This window comes from Pipistrellus kuhlii, unplaced genomic scaffold (assembly GCF_014108245.1).
Source record: "Pipistrellus kuhlii isolate mPipKuh1 unplaced genomic scaffold, mPipKuh1.p scaffold_m20_p_1, whole genome shotgun sequence".
Taxonomy (NCBI): domain Eukaryota; kingdom Metazoa; phylum Chordata; class Mammalia; order Chiroptera; family Vespertilionidae; genus Pipistrellus; species Pipistrellus kuhlii.
Window position 1 is genome coordinate 191,153,038 of NW_023425404.1, and position 16,793 is coordinate 191,169,830.

The following is a 16,793-nucleotide window of genomic DNA, read 5'->3' on the forward strand; positions in this document are numbered from 1 at the left end:
GGGTTATAGGGTCCCAAAGTTCTTTCCAGCTCTAAAATTCTGTCAAAAATGCCTTCATAGGGAGACCCACTGCCCTTATCAAAAATCTAAATACAAATCTTCCATTTGAACAGAGGTTCTGTATCTCCTATAAAACACAGTTGACATGTATAGACACTTAATCACTCAATGTCATGATGTAATTCCAGAAAAAAACAATTTCCCTGAATATGAAATATAAGTCCCAAATATGTACAAGTTAACAATGGTTATCAATCTAAGGTTGGTAAAAACTGCTTACTCCCTATAAAATGCAAGGCTCTATAGCATAAGTATAATAAGAAAAATTTAGGAAAATTACTACCTGCTTGCAAAAAAATGCTGCTTAATAAATATTGGTAAGTATATATAAATGTCCATAATGCAAGTTAGAAGTATAAAGCCAAAATCATAGTATTACCTTGAAATTTGAGAATTTGAAGTTTAGTTTTAACTATTTAAAAGCAAATTTGAAAGCCTGTGTGCTCTAATTTGCCAAGAAATTTGTATTGGGGAATTATCCAGAACTCAGATATTGAACCTCTTTCACAGAATTACTTAAGCCAAACTGGCATTCTGGAAGCTTGTTTTAACAGATGTCACTTGCCAGTATAATATAGCACATGTTATATTTTCAATAAAAGTTAATTATCAAATTAAATAAAATAAATTTATTTATATGTATTTTAATTACTCCCTAAATTTAAAAAAAAAAAAAAAAAAGGATGGTATTTTCAAATTACAATATATTCTAGCACCAGTGTGAATTTCCTCTTGCTTTTCCTGGAATCTAAAATGAAGCTGCCTGTTTCACAGCGAACATCTTTGGGGAAATAATAAGATTTACAGTGTATTCATTTGTAATGTTGCATAGTTAATAATAATAATGGCTGGCATTTATGGAGTAATTATTATGTTCTGAGCACATATAAAAGCACAGGCTCTGTAGCCAACCTGCCTGGGCTTCAATCCCTTTTCTATCTCTTAGTAACTACAATTATTATTATCATTATTATTTCCCACAATAATCACTTGAGGGATTTACTATTATAAACTCATCTATAGATAAGAAACTGAAGATTAAACATTGTCCCCAAATCAGAGGGATAGAAAATGGTAAAGCTGGTGTTGAACTCCAGCTTTACCATTGACTATCAGAGTGGTCAGGAAAGACTTCTCTAAGGAGATGAGATCTGAGTGATCTGAGATGATCTGGAGGAAGAGCTTTCAAGACAAAATGGAAGGAAAGTTCAAAGTCTTTCAGGAGGAAACCAATTTAGATTAAGGAAACTACAAGAAAGCAAATAAACTTGGAGGATAATAAACAAAAAAAGAGAGTAGCATCAGAGGGCATGATGAGTGATTTGGTCATAAATGATTGGATGGAAGGATGGATGGATGGATGGATGGATGGATGGATGGATGGATGGATAGATGGATGGATGGATGGATGGATGGGTGGATGGAAGGATGGATGGATAGATGGATGGATAGATGGATGGATGGATGGATGGATGGGTGGATGGATGCAAAATAACTGAGCAGAGAACTCAGCCCAATGTAAGGTTATTTATATATTGAAGTACTTATTGAATGTCTATTATGTATCTGTAATAATTCTAGGCACAGGGGATACAAGAGTTAACAAAAAAATTTTAAAGACAAAAGTCTCTACCCTAATGGAACTTTACCTTAAGGAGGAACAGATAATAAATAAATGTATTAAGTAAAGGATATGTCAAGTTAAAAAGAAATAAAACATGGAAGAAGGATGGGAAGGGCAAAAGATGTAGTTTTAAGTAGGGCAGTTGGGAAAGGACTTTGAAAAGATGATTGCTCAGCAAGATTTGAAGGTCATGCAGAGCAGACACATCAGGATAGAAGAGAGTCTAAGAAGTGAGAGAGCAAGTGCACAGGCCTTGTATAGGAGTATGCCTGGCACGTTTGAGTAGCTGCAAAGACACCAATCAGGCCAGAGCAGGTGAGTGAGGTTAGGGCAACAGGCAAGATCCTATAAGTAAAAATGAGGAGTAAATACCTATGAACTCTGGCTTTTACTCTGAGCAAAATGAAAAACCATCTAAGGGTTTTGAACAAAAATACAGGATTTTACATAGTTTAACAGGATCACTCTAACTTCCATATTGAGATATTCCTGAAGCAAATCAAGAGTAGAACAGGAAGACCAGTTAGGAAGCTAGACATTCATCTAAAATGAAAGGCCAAATTGAAATCTTGATTATATTGCCCATAGAAACTTTGCTGCATATGATGTCTAGCATTGGTGGTACTACTGAACAATGTCTTTGGAGGAACTAGGGTAGGGAGCTTGAATTGGATTGCTCATGGCAACTTAGAACTACGAGAAGGCATATTCATGAGACAAACTAGTGAGCATAACCCTGGGCAATAGCAACATCCTCTGGCAGGATCAGTCATTGCTCCATGTCATTTCCTACATTTTGGTCTCTGGTTTCTCTGTTTCCCCAGGCTCTGGTCCATGGCTCCTTCCTGCTTCAGATCACAGCACCTTCTAGTGATTTCCAAGTAATTAAATCTGGCTGCCATTCAGGATCCCACCTTGCAAATGATGAAGTAAACATCACTCCCTTGATGCTTTCTAGGACACACTCCACTTTCTCCTCTGTCCTTCTGGCCTTGATCCAGACATACCAATAGAAAGAAATCTCTCAACTTCCAAACAATGCATTTAAACTAAATTTTAAGACATAGCCTAAATATCAACTTGGTTGACTGAACAATAAGAAAACTTCTTGAGATGATAATCCCAGCTTCTGCCCCACCCCTCCCTTGCCAACCCTCCCCCATATTACCTGGAGGCATATCCGGGTTACAACATATTGCTCATCTTCTCAACAGAACTGTCTGCAACACAAAATAAATCCTCTGCTCATATGGTTGAAAAGCCGGATGACTAATTGCAAAAAAAGACTAGTAATTTACTGATAGAAATTGAGGTCATGTAAGCAAAATGTACAAACTTTGCTCCTGGATATCAAATAAATTTGATATGAGTCAAAGCCTTTATCTTATTCCACCCTGTTGTTTTTGTATACTCACTATTTTTCCATCATTTCTTCTTATGTTAACTGAATATTGACTGCTTATGCTACACATAACACAGCACTTTTTACACATATATTAATTTATCTTCATGATATTCTATTTGAGAGGAAAAACAATCCAGTCAAAAAAACAGGATTCACAAACAACCCACTGAATGGGAGAACATATTTGCCAATAATACATCTGATAAGGGGTTAACATCCAAAACTTATAAAGAATTCATACAACTCAACACCAAATAAAGCAGACAATCCAATTTTCAAAAATGGGCAAAGGACAGAAATAGACACTTCTCCAAAGAAGACATACAGATGGCCAATAGACATATGAAAAGATGCTCAATGATGCTAATCATCAGAAAAATGCACATTAAAATTACAATGATATATCTTCTAACATCTGTCAGAATGGCTATCATCAATAAATCAACAAACAACACGTCGGAGAGGATGTAGAGAAAAGGGAACCCCATGCACTGTTGGTGGGAATGCAGATTGGTGCAGCCACTGTGGAAAGCAGTAGGGAGTTAGCTCAAAACATTAAAATGGGACTGCCTTATGATACAACAATTCTACTTCTGGGAATATATCCAAAGAAACCCAAAACACTCATTTGAAAGAATATATGAACGCCTATGTTCATCGCAGTGATTTTTATAATAGCCAGCTGTGGAAACAATCAAGTGCCTATCAATATCGATAGATAATGGATAAAAAGCTGTGGAACATATATACAATGCAATATTGCTCGGCCATAAAAAATAAGGAAATTTACCATTTGCATCAGAGAAAGACAAATACCATGTGACCACACTTATATGTGGAATCTAAAGAACAATATAAATTAACAAACAAAACAGAAATAGATTCCTAGATATAGAGAACAAACTGACAGTTGCCAGAGGGAAGAGGGGTGGGAGATTGGGTGAAAAAAGGTGAAGGGATTGAAAAATACAGATTAGTAGTTATAAAATAGTCATGAGGATGTAAAGTACAACATAGGGAATAGAGTCATTAATATTGTAATAACTATGAATGGTGCCAGTGGGGTGCTTAGAATATTGGGGGGAATACTTTGTAAAGTATATGATTGTTTAGTTAACATGCTATACACCTGAAACTATACAAAATAATATTGAATGAAAACTATAATTTTAAAAAAAATTTTAAGACCAGGATTCAAAGTCAAAAGGGATAAAGTCCCTTGGGCCAGTCACCTCTCTGCCCTCATCTGACTCTGAAAAACCAGGTAACACCTGCTCTGCACACTCCCCAGAGGTGTTTTGAAGTCCTGAGAGATACGAAGATCATATTGATGTGAACATGAAAATTACAAACCTCCACATAAATGGCTAGTTATTATGGAAGAGGACGTATCGATATTTTCTAATCAAAGAACTGCAAACAATAAATCATTGCATAAAATCAACTAGATACATAAAATATTTCTCTTTATTTATTCTGGGGTAAATACTTTCTGATTCTGTTCAATTTTTAAATCTAGTAATTCCCCCACCATTGGGATAAGTGATAAATAGAAAGGAAAAGGAAAAGATGCTTGGTGGCCATGGATATTTTACCTAAGGATGTGGCATTTAGCTAAGTTGTGAAAGAAGTAGTTATTAGTGGGCTATGGAAGTGTGTGGGAGAAGCAGGAAGCATGGGGTACTTTCACCCCAAGCTAAGTCTGAGTGGGCTGGAGAGCAAGAGGGCCAATGCAGGAAAGGAGACTGGAGAGGCAATAGGGGGCTAGATGATGCAGGGACTGATAGGACATGCTAAGGATTTGGGAATTTCTCCCAATATCAATGGAGGACCTGCCCATCCTGCCAGAGGAGTCTTCCTGAAGCATAGCCCATCCTGCCATTTCTCTGTGTTGGCCCATCTAGTAATTACACCTTCAGAACAAACTCTTTCCCTCAGTCATGTGGTCAAGTGCTTCATGATCAGGGATGAACCCATCATTTCAGGCGTTTCTCTCTCTCTCTCTCTCTCTCTCTCTCTCTCTCTCTCTCTCTCTCTCTCTCTCTCTCTCTATATATATATATATATATATATATATATATATATATATATATATAGTCCCCTTCCTCTAGCCAAGTCCATATGTCCTATGCTGTGAACCCTACCACACAAAGTGTCCGTTTTCACAACTGGCTCACACCATTTCCTCGGCCTGAAATGTCCTCCTCTTTCTTTCTGCCCTTCTCTGCCTTTCTGACAAAAACCTACCCATATTTTGTGGGCTGGTTCTAAGGCCAAGGTCTCCAAGAGGCCTTCACAAATTCTCCCTGACATGCAGGGCTCTGAATATGCCTACAGCTCAGTCCCTGCCTTAGGGTGCTCACCATGGTGATTTGGATAGTTTTTTTTTTTTTCTCTCCTGTACTGTATTCATAAGGTGTATGACACATGGCCCACGCCCCAATCATCTCTGTGTTCCATGTGCCTAATCCATAACAGAGGTGAATGGATGGTAAATGAGGGCATGCTAAGCAAAAACAAATACTAACCTCACTGCTGAACCCAGATTGCACTTTTAGGTCTTAATATGATAGTTGTTGATATTATCTCTATAAAAGTAAAACAGCGTTTTTTATTTGCAGCTAATTTTCAAAGTGTCGTGTACTTAGCGTTTCACACAATTTTGCTATCACACAAAATATCACCTCAATATGGTAGCAATCTAGCAAGTCCTTCTACAAACAAGGAAATATATTTCCTAAGTGGAAGAAAGGAGTCGTTTTCAACTGTTCTGAGTGAGTTATTCAAAGAAATATAAAGTAAAAATAATCAATGATACATAAATTACATACAATCTGCCTTTACTGGTAAGCATTTGTTTTTCTCCTTGCCACTGAGATAGCTCGCCATTTACCATTAGTTGTGTGTGTGTGTGTGTGTGTGTGTGTGTGTGTGTGTCTTTTTTTAACAGTCAGGTAGGTTCATCTTTTAAGTCTTAATGTGCACATTCATTAAAGGCTCACATGTAGTTAAAACAATAATTGCTTTTTCTTGGTTTCATATATTAGTCGGAACAAATAAGCCTAAGGTAACTGCCTAGTTTGGGCTACATTCTATAAGATTCCAGACTTTCCCAGAAACTTGAGCAACATAGCTTGCTGACGTAGACACTAGGCAAAGACCAAGCAATTAGTAAATAGCAAATCCAATTCCATAAACAATGCCATCCCTGGATGACAATTTCACTTTCCTGTCGCTTCTGCTAGTCTCTTTTCATTTTAACCTTAACAATGGACTAAACTTACTAAAACAGACTTTTAAAAATGTAATGGTTTTGGACAAGTTTGCTTCCCCACCCAGCTAAATTCCTACCTAAATGAGAGAATAAGTGAAATGACACATAATTCTACATGTTCCCTGGCATCCCATTTTAAAAGGGTATGTCACAAATTCCAAAGATGACTTGAATTAGAAGCAAAACTATGGTTAAAGATAAGGGGGAAATAATATAAGAAAGAACAATATCACTGAGAAAAAACTGGTGTTTGCATACACAAATAACAGTATTTTATATTTTACTTTTTTATTCAAGAAACCAGTATTGATTTCTTGCTATGACCACATGTGCTCAAAGCGGTGAGAATGCCAAGGTAAACAGACATGGAAGGCACTGCCTGGAGAGGAAGTCATGGAAAGCAACAGTCAGAGCATGTGAAGAATGACTGAGCCTTCGGGGAGGTGGGTTAGAGGCTGTGTCACACGGAATCAGGGTCCCAGCTGGAGGGAGTGGGGGAAGAGCTTCCAGGGAGAGGGAACATCTGGGTGGAGACTCAAAGTGTGAGTGGAACAAGACAGAAAAGTGGACTTCACAAGGATTGTTTAAAACCGTGCTTTGTGCTCACAAGGTGAAAAACGAGTAGAATAGTTTCACGAACTTCGTTCAAAAATCAGCATGCAACTTTATGGTCCAACACACAGTCTCTATAGGAAACCTTTTAAACAATGGGAATAATTACAATATTACTGCATCCTCTTAGTATCTGTCCAGCACCATACATACCCAGCATTTTATATGCAATGCTTCATTTAACCCTCTCACTGATCCTACGAAATAAGCAATTTCGTTATCCTCACTGTATCCAGGAGAAAACAAAACCCCTTCAAGAGCCTGCAACTAATTAGTGGGAGAGCTAGGATTCAAACCCTCATCTCACTGCAGAATGCCGCTTATCCAAATGAATACATAACAATACACAGAGATAATGTTCATGTTTTAATGTGTTTCATCATGGATGGGGGAGCTGTTTCTGAGAACTCTGTAATATCCATGCTGCAAAGGAACCTGCAGATTATTCTCAGGCAGAATATCCTTCATGTGTTAGACACTGATCAAATTATTGATACTAATTTAAGATCTCGCTATTAGAATCCTCTCTGCTTTCATCGCAGGCTTTTTCCATAACTAGCCAACAACACCATAACAAAACTGGCCCCAGCATTCTGGAAAAACCTGCAGGGGTTATAGCCAGGCCAAAATGTGGGCACACCGACTTACTTTCTTAATTACTGAACAAAGTGCAAGTGGTAACCAGGGGAAAATAAAATGCCTCTCTTTATTAACTAGACAAGTACAATAGCAAAATGATGGTCTCTAAGCCATGTTTACCTTGCAGTAATTCCTGAGCAAATTTACTCCCACTGGACAGGAATGGATAATTGCACTCAAGGTAAGATAATAATATTTTTTAGAGTAAATTAAAAAACTCAATAATTAAAGATTGCCTATGAAATGAAGCTAAGGCTAATTAGACATGGTAAATGATGAGAGAAATTCATATTACATTATCTAACCAAGGCGGAGACTTTTTATGTGATTCTCAGTTATAGAATGGGCTGTTTTTATTTAATAACCTCAGTGAATATGATCCTCACTATAATAACTTTGCCTTCTCTACCCGTTCATTACTATTAGTCACAGACCTTGACAAAAAAAAAAAACACAAAAAAACACCACATCATTCTCTTAACTTGGTTTATACCCCAGTGATTGTTATTTGGCAATTCAGCCAAACTGGAGGATAGGGAAATGGCACAGGGTTTCTTCAGATTTGCTAGCAGCCAATGTTTGTGAGTCCTCTTTTGCCCTGCACACGCCATCACCACCCGTACTAGCACACCATGTTTGAGAAATTGCAAAACTGAAGAGATAATTAATTTATAGAGCTTTCCAATAAAATCAGCCCAGTTCAAGAGCCATCTCTCTTCTGTTTTCTCTATTCATTCTTGTTGCATTTATGTTCCATACTGGAATTTAGAGGCAGATGCACGTGACATCACAAAGACCGTCTGTTTTTGTTCTTCCTGGTGCAGGCTTCTTTCAATTCCAAGGATGCAGGGAGCGCAAGCAATCAAAGATTAACCCACTGGGGCCCACAGACATTTGCACTGCAGAGGTTACCCACAGTTCAAATGCCTGTGTTTTTGTGCAGTTTAACTGTACAAAAAACACATTTTAAAAACTTACATTCAGTGCATATTTTTAAATATAGGAAAGGAAACACATCAGTAGGTCTTAGAACTAGAGGTTTAATGAGATTTCAGAAAGCATCAATGATTATGGTGCCGAGAAATTAAAAAAATTAATCTAGTTATGGATACACAATTAAATATATAAACCCACACACATGTGCATGCTCACACACATACACACACACACACACACATATACACACACACACATACACACATACACACAGTCAGATGCTTTGGAAATGTTATTATTTTTGATAAGCTTGTATCTGTGCATCACCTCTCTTGCCAAAGACATAACAGAATTCTTTGCCTTTTTTTTTTTTTCTTTTTTTTTAAAAGGGTAAAGGCCATTTAACCAAACTGCTGGACAGAATCTCTTGCTAATGAACAAGAATCAGGCAGAATGTTAAAATAGTATTATTTGCTTTCAATGCATTTCAGCCCCAAATGGACTAAACAGTGGTGTCAGCAAGTGAAGGGAAGATAAGGGGCAGACTAAGAATACATCATGTGGAAAAAATTGCATTAGGCTAAGGGAACAATATTCTTCAAATTCAGCTGAGGCTGGGATATTAGGAAATAAAATTTAGACAAGGAGAAGGAGAAGATGAGCATAGGTCCTGCTGAAACACTGCTCTGGCATTGTCCAATTTGAACGGGTATTTAAATATGAGAAATTTATAACCTGCCGAATATACATATATATATGCATATATGTAAATACACAAATATATGAACATATATAAAACGATTGCCCCTGGAGGTTCATTATTTTTCAGGAAAGATAAGAATTACCTTTGCAAAACAACATAATCATATCTTCTGTCTAACACCAGGTTAAGTGATATTCATGCAGCGTCCAGCATGCAGAACAGCAGGCATGCATTAGGGCAGAATTGCTGAAATTAACCTTCCTCTGCTTCTTTGGATTTTAAGAGGCCAAGATCAAAGACCAAGCCCCATCCAACCCATTAAAATCAAAACAGAAATTGTTGGGGGCTGGGAAGGATCTCCATGGAAAATTACCTCCTCCCTTTTAGTACCAAGATCTGTAGCAAAGAACTTCACTTTCTTTAGCTCCTTGTTAATACGCTACCTATAATTCCACCAAGAAGCCAGTTTGAATGTGTGTGTGTGTTGGGGGGGGGGGGGGGGGGAGGAGGTGTTTATGAAGGAAAATAAAAAAAGAGCTAGAGTTTTAAGTGGAACTTCCTGAGCTCAAAGATAAGCCTGCTCAGTGTATATGTAGCATTTGTAAATGTAGGAGTGACCCTGAGACATGGCTATCTTTGTGGAGACCTTTCGCTGTACTTATTTATTCCTGTGCATTATCCTGTAATGGCCCCACAGAGATGATCTTCTTTCAGTACCATCTGCGCCCAGGAAAAACAAGAGCATACACTACACCTGTTATGAGCTTCCCACATTCTAAGCCTGATCTCCTGGCAAAATGGAAAATCATGGAAGCAAGGAACAGGAATCACCAGCTGATGGGGAGAGGCAGGTCTGATTCTGGCATATTTTACTCAAATTCCTAACGGGTCCTGAGACGGGGGAAGTGAACCATGTGGCTATGAGATGAACCTTGAGTGATCTACAGGGCATGTCAGTGCTTAACACCAAAAAACGTGGCCATCTGGCTATGCAAATACCACCTTGGGCTTTGCATTGCACTGCTATAATTCCTTCCAGAAACATTGTCTGGCCCGAATATTGATGATCAACAGACAGAGATCACAAAACTTGCTTGACATCAGTATTTGTAAAGTACATCTAAATTAATCCAATAAATATTCATTGAGTCTCTCCTTGGGGGCCGGGCAGTACCCTAGCCACTGAAGAAGACAGACTTCACACCTTCACACCGGGACAGAAGTCTGTGGGCTCCTGCACTTGCTTCTCTGCGCTTTGCACTCATCAGCTTCTCGCTGCTCCGCTAAGGATGGCCCACAACAGTGTTGACTGCAAGCCAGCTTTCTAAGAGTTCCTGGGAGACAGATATTTCTCTAAACACCCAAAGGCTACTCCTGCCCATGTAGCTTCATGAAAACTACACTGATGAAAAATTAGCTCTTCTATGCTAGGGCGGGAGGGCAATTGTCTGGGGCTACACATGTTCCATGTTCCGGTGTTTTGAAGATTACTCTTTTACTGCAGGTTGTGTCCTTCCTTATCAATAAAGAACTCTTTATTAGCATCAGCTACATTGCTCCGGTGTTGCATTGAAGTTTATGAAGAATGCACAAGATTTTGGTATTTAACCTTGGAAGCAACAAAGTTTTCATTTTCATGTAAATTTTAAATTTTCATTTAATAACTAAATTTTAATTCAAAATGTTCTAGAAAACCTACACTCTTCCAGGCACTGGTAGTTACATATCATCAGAGTTCCTCATGGGTCCTTAATCTTGTCTGAGGAACATAGTTCACCTAAAACAATTAGACAATAACTGTAATACCCAATTTATGCTATGACCATGAATCCTACATGAATAGAAACAAGGGAGAGAGAATGAGTGGGCTGGAGAAATCAGGGAAAACTTTGTGGATGAAGTGGGATTTGATATGGGCTTTTGGAAAGAAAGGACCTCTACAAGGAGAGAGAAAAAGGCAAGATAGTCCAGAGAGAGGTGATCACAGCAACCAGGAACAGTAGTAGGATAAACCAATACAATTCTATCAACAGGGGTAGAAAATGTCGCCAACCCTATGGAGCTATAGTGTTGTGTGAGTATAAGTATGGGAATGAGTGTGTATATCATTGCCTGTTATAAAAGGTATGTGTGACAGAGAGAAAGAGAGAGAGACAGAGAGAAAGAGAGAGAGAGAGAGAGAGAGAGAGAGAGAGAGAGAGAGAGAGATGTATATTTATATGGGTGGGCAAACAGGTTTACAGTTGTGAGAACACAGACTTTATCCTTGTATTACTACTAGTATTTATTAATTATTGTATTTTCCATATGAACAACTGTAAACTTACCTTTGCCCCACCCTTATATATGTATTACATCTGTGTTAAAGAGGGGTAAAAATAGATAGACAGAGACTATTTGAACTATTTATAATGCATTCTTATAGAATTACTTTATGGAATAATACCATCTCAAATTACCATACCATGCCTATGTACATTATAAAGAAATATCATTAAAATTCTCATTCCACAATTAGAATTATCTTGTAAAATGCTTATCTACCTTTTGAACAGACAGCCTCAGGAACAAATGGATGTAGTGTCTACTGATTGTGTTAATATTTCAAATTCCCATTTTGAGAGAACTTTGAAGAGGAGACTAGAATGCTCTCATGTGCCGACATATCTGAATCAATTACTACCTCACAGGAAGCAAATCTAGGCATTGTTATAGACAGCCCAATAGAGATATTTGTTGAATGCATGGCAATGGTCAAAAAGTGCATAAATTAGACTATATTAAGAAGTGAGTAGAAATATGAAAAATGCCATATAGCTGTAACATAAGTCAATGGGGCATCCTCACTTTTATGTATAATGCATGCAGCTCATGTCACTTTTCCTCCAAAGACAGATTCCTTTGGAGGTAATAGGAAATGCAAAGGTCACCAAAGACCTGTGTATGTGGCAGGAATAAGGAGAATGTCCCTGTGATATGAGATGGAAATGGCTTTGCAGGGAGGAGAGAGGGACAGGACTACACACCCCAGCGCTCTCGAATTCACTCTAATGATGAGGAAATATGGTCACAGGGACGTGAAGTTATCCCAGAGGGAAACATGAGGTGGAAAAACCAACAAGATGCAAGCGCTGTGCACTTTTCATTTCAATCTGTCCAACTGCCTTTCTTCACTGAACATGGACTCAGAGCCCTTGAACCCCTCAGTGAGGGCCCCAATAGGTCTGCTCTGTGAGGAAAAGGGTAAGGTCATAGGGAGGTCACAATAAAAAATGCTGAGATTATGTTCACTAATGTCCTTTCTCGTGTTTCCTGACTGAAAAGGGAACAGGTGCAAATAATTCAAAGCCTGTTTTAACTGATCGAAGGCCCAGCACCTTAAAAGGATAGAGTAATAAAGAGAGCATACTCTGCACCCAATGAGCCAGGTTCAAAGTCCAACTTGGGCACATGTTAGCTGTGTTATCTTAGGCATGTTACCTAGCCTTTCTGTGTCTTCAGTTCGTCCTCATTAAAATAAACATGGTACTGTAGACCCTATTTATAAGGTGGTTGTGAAGGCTTCCATACATAAGAGGGCTTAGAGTTGTGCTTGGAAGGTAGTATTGGCCATCACTCACTAAATCATTGTTGATGGGCTTAAAACACAAACTTTATGGAGGGCTTGTACATGATGGGCACCATAAATCCCTACAACTGCAGATAAGAAAACAAAAACAGAGGAAGTAATTTTCCCAAAGTTCTACAGCTAGTACATGATGAATCCTAGATATGAACTCAGGTGGTCTGGCTCCAGAATCTGAACATTATATTTCAGCCACTTTTAATTACTGAGTTCCCTTTCCCTATCCTCAAAGCAAAGTTGACACTTCTCTTTTGTTGTTGTTGTTGTTTTTTGTTTGTTTGTTTTGTTTGTTTTTCTTTGCTTTGTTGCTTTAATAGAGGGTGTGTGGGGGAAGGGCAGAGATAGTAGCTTTGTATAGAAGCTCCTCAAGGGCAAGGCCCTCATGACTGCCTAAAACAGATCCTGACACATAGTAGGTGTTTGAAATGCATCTGTTAAATTTAAATGACGAACCAATGTATGCCCATAGAAGTGTATGAGATATGAGAATATTCATTATTATGGAGGACAAAATGTGTTTGCTGGGGAGGTATAAAAGTTAAAAACAGCTATTATTATTTCCCTGGGGGAAGCACTGAGTTACAGCACACTTAGGTGATGCTACAAAATGTGTATTGAATTTGCCTAAGACTTCAGTTTTTCTTAAATTGTGTGTTGATCTGGAATGTATCTGTAGATAGATCTAGACTGTGGTGGAAGTCTGTCCCTACTCTAAGTATCGCTTGGCTCTGCTCTTAAAAGGTAGACGCTTGGTTACCGTGGAGAATAGATCTGTGGGACCAAAACTGGAAGCAGAGTAAGAGAGAGTTGAACAAAAAATTGTGAGAGTGGCATCCAAAAGGAGGCCAGATGAAATTCAACAAGATTCCAAGTCTAGGAGGCATTTTTGGACTCATTCACACTCCATCCACCACCAGCATTTGCCCTTTCATCATTGCTGAGCACAGGGGCCAAGGCTCTCCCTACCTGGGGATAGCAGCTGGGCTGGTTGAGTTCTGCTCTGCGTGGCCACTGAGAATTTCTCCAATCAGAGCCAGCGTGTCACTGACCTGAGGAGAAATGCAACCTCCTTTGGCACCCCATTCTGCAGAGGGGCCTGCTGGGAAAACAAGCAACTGCTGGAATTGGGTGAAGAGACTTTCAGGCATCCGCCTAAACTCAACTTTTCACCAGCTTTCCTATTGCTCTCCTAATCTATCATTTGGCTTTTTTTTTTCTTTTTCTTTTTTTTTTTTTGTAATATGAATAAACACTTATGAAAATAGGAACAAACCAGCAATTACTGAGGCTCTACTATACGCAGACATTTTTACAAGCATCAGAACAACTCTGTGAAGAGGTCTTGTTATCCTATTTTTATCATTGAGTTCAGAGACATAAAATGTGCCGACAGTTACAATCTTAGAATTAGCAAAATTAAATTCAAACACTGTCCAGAGAAATTCAAAGTTTTTTCCACTACTTTGTGTTGCCTCCAAGCATAGGCCATGTTTGCAGGCTTTATTAGCCAGCCCAAAGCACTGATATTAGGGTCCCACATAAGCCAGTCTATAGCACTGATATTAGTCAGGGTCCCACACAGACGGGATACTCACAACAAGATGATTTGAAAAGGGTTTATTTACAAAGGGGCTGTTAACAAAAGTGAGTTGAATGGGAACCATAAGTGTTAATGTAATAATCTGGAGCCAACCACGCAACTGAGCTGGTAGCACTCAGCAGCCCAAAGAGGAAAGAGAGGGTAAGATCACCACAATCTCTAGAGGAAGAGGTAATGTTAGGTCAGCCCCTGGCATTAACCCTCTCATGAAAGGCAATGACCTTGTCAGGGGTACATTCAGTCCAAAGAAACCTTGTTGGAAAGGTAAAAATATCCCAATAATATTCTTCTCTCACCCTCCATCTCCTTCCAGGGGCCCGTTGCTCCCAAATAAAACTCAAATGTAGCCCTGTTGATATAGCCCATATAAGTCAGCCTACTCAGAGAGTAAGGGAAAGAGAATAAAGAGGAAATCAGGAGGAATAAGAGGAAGATATCCACCACTGCACTGGTTTAAAAAAGAAAAGAAAAACAGGGCAAAATCATATGCCTTCTTACAATTTTCCCTAAAAGCAACTCAATTCACCAAGATCACTGGGAGTGCTGGTTTTCCAAACTCCTTAGAGAGCAATGTCAGAGTCTATGGAACACAGGATCTACTCAACTAGCAGGTGCTTTCTGGCATGTGTAAGGATAGGCTCCAGACCAAACTCACAATGGTCCACATGATCACCAGAACATGATAAGATGGGGTGAGACCACCATGATCCACATGATGACCAGGTCACATGAACCTGGAATGAGGAGGTGAAGGGTAGGGGGGAGAAAAGCACAATGGTGTGGATGCTGCCCAACGACTTCCCCCACTGACATACACACTCAGCCTCCACTCCGGGGTTTTGGTGTTCCAGCCAGGAAATAGCAATCTCAATCATATATGAAAAGTGATTATCCTAAGCAAGGAAGAAAACAGCCCTGAGACTACACTCCGAAATGTCAAGATAGATTCAAATTGTTAACCTTTCGACTTGTGCATTTTAAAGAATGCATTTTTTGTCAAGCCATTGAAATGCTGCCTGTTTGCTTAGCTGACAATGCACCCTAAAAATTCATGTCTTTGCTAAAAAAGCTTTTTCTCTTGTGATCTCAAGTCTGAAGCCCTTTTCCAAGCACCTCTTGTTCTTTCTTTTTAGGAATAAGAAAGACAGACTGTATAGTTGGCTATCTTTTGCTCCTTTGTTACTTTATTCTTTTGTTGGTCTCTGCAGTCACCAAGTTTTATGGAAGGCCTACTAAATATGACAATCACATTGTAATTTACAAAATTCTTTTATTTTCTCATGATTTATAGTCACAACAAACCTCATGAAGTTAGCTTGAAGAATATTAGTGCCCCCCCCCTTTTTTTTTCAAACAGGGGAACTGAGCCATCAAAAGAATTAACTTATTTATACACTAGAGGCCCAATGCCCAAAGATTTGTGCAAGAATAGGCCTTCCTTCCCCTGGCTACCTGCACCCAGGACCCAGGCCTTCACTATGGCCACCACCTTCTGCCTCTGCTCTGGCCCCGAGCTGCCTTCCACCTTTGCTCCAGCCCAGAGCTGCCTTCTGCCTTCGTGCACTGCACAGAAGCCACCATCTTTGTTGTGTCAATTTGCATATTCCCTCCTTATTGGCTGTGGGTGCTGCCATCTTTGTCATGAAGTGATGGTCAATTTGCATATTCTGTCTTTATTATATGCAGAACAGCCCACTGTTGCCTTCAAGGCACAGAACAGCCCACTGTTGCCTTCAAGGCACAAAATCTGCCAAGGGCCATGTGAATATTTATAACATAATTTGTGGGACATATGAAATTATCAACTTAAAATTTAGCCTGCTATATATGGTCAAACATTTAATTAACTCACCACTAATGCCTTGACAGGGCCAGACCAAATGATTTCACAGGCCTTATACTGCCCAAGAGCCAGACGTTCCCTACCCATGCACATGAAGCAGCTGGACCTTCCTTTCCATCCCTGTCTCAAATCATCCATCCATCACTCTCTGAGTTCTAGTCACATGAGCCTTCTCTCTACTCCTCAAACACACAAATTCATTCTGTCCCAGCCATTCCATTTCCCCAGGACATTCTTCCTCCTATCTTCATTTGGCTGATTACTTAACTTCCAGGGCTTTATTCAAAGGACACCTCATCAGAGAGGCCTCCCACTGCCACTCAGTCCAAAGAGTCTCCCCTGACCCCATTATAATCACATCATTCTGCCTTTGCTTCTTCACAGCAGTCACCATTATCTGAATTTAACTTATACATGTATTTATTTATTTCTTGTTTATTATTTTTCTCATGCCTAGAATATAAGCTCTATG